The sequence below is a fragment of the Anneissia japonica genome, unplaced genomic scaffold (assembly GCF_011630105.1).
Source record: "Anneissia japonica isolate Jap-2015-1 unplaced genomic scaffold, ASM1163010v1 scaffold287992_len753583_cov170, whole genome shotgun sequence".
NCBI classification, from domain to species: domain Eukaryota; kingdom Metazoa; phylum Echinodermata; class Crinoidea; order Comatulida; family Comatulidae; genus Anneissia; species Anneissia japonica.
The window spans coordinates 386,259-387,699 of record NW_022723469.1 but is presented as its reverse complement, the minus strand read 5'-3'; positions in this window follow the sequence as shown (position 1 = coordinate 387,699).

Genomic DNA, 1,441 nt, shown 5'->3' with positions numbered 1-1,441 from the left:
GGGTCATAATAATATACAAAAGGAATAAATCGTTTATAGTAGAAATTGTGCACTTTTGAGTTTGTAAAAATATTGGCCCTGTCTCTTATACACATCTAGATGTGTATAAGAGACAGACCCTGGACAGAAGCCTAACCTTTCGAACCCATCTAGAGAAGCTGAAGAAAAAAGTTGGTGCCAGAGTAAATCTTATAAGGAAATTGGCAGGTACTAAATGGGGTGCAAATGCACCAACCTTAAGGACATCGACACTCGCCTTGGTATATGCTCCGGCAGAATATTGTGCTCCAGTTTGGAGTGCAAGTTGTCACACACCAAAGTTGGACGTAGAGCACAATGCCGCCATGAGGTTGGTAAGTTGAACTCTGATATCAACTCCTACCACTAGTCTACCAGTTTTATCAAACATTACTCCAACCCACATCCGCCGGGAAGTACTTACTGCCAAGATAGCCTGGAGAGCCTCAACCGACAATAAACATCCTCTACACAAATCCATAACCAGTGAGCCTCAACTGAATCGCCTATCGTCCCGGTCCTCTTTTTCTCATAGGGCCCGTCCTTCAAGGGCGTCGATCCGTGGTTGAAAGTGGGGGGACGAAATGAAAAAAATGAGCCTTGGACCGTAGGCCCAAGCCTGTGTTGAGGACCAGGGGGCGAAGCCCCCGGAAGCTCTGGCGCACATAGCCTTTTAATTGATTTTAAGCAATGCAATTAACATTTATTGGCATACGAAATTTTCAAAATATCCAGTGGCGGATCCAGTAATATGAAAAAAGGCTGGGCTAAACAGATGGAGAGACCACATTAGCCTTACCATGGTTTGGGCTTAGGTAAAAATATTTATGATTATGGCACCTCTAGTTGGTCGGAAATGGCATTCTCAGACTGAATTTGTATATAATTTTAATTTTTTTTTCCACTTTTAATTTCGAAAAAAAAAAATAGGGATGGTGGGCCGGCTGGGCCCTTTGAATCTGCCACTGAAATACTCATCATAAAAAAGTTTTTAAAATTATCCTTTTAGTCATAATTATGCCTGCTTATGTATTTCGTGCAAACTAACCTTCATAAAAATAATGATTTATTATCTACTAATTAGCTTGTAACTTATTCAAAATTCGAACCATAAAAAACAAATAAGATAAACTTAAAACAGTCATTAATTTAGTCTTTTTCATGTGCAGTACTTTTAAAATCAATCAAGAGGTTTATGCTTTTCTCCTTTATTTAAATTTCACTTTTGTGTAAGTAATATTGCGACTAAACTATTGTGAGTGAAAAAAATACCGTCTAATTTACGATCAAACAGGACTAGGGAGGGAGCACACAAAACATTAGTTAGCATTTTGATTTCACAAAAATTAGGTGATTTACTTAATTTATCATTATCAGTGGCGGCTCCAGGAAAGCAAATTAGAGGGGGGACAGGGAGAGACTT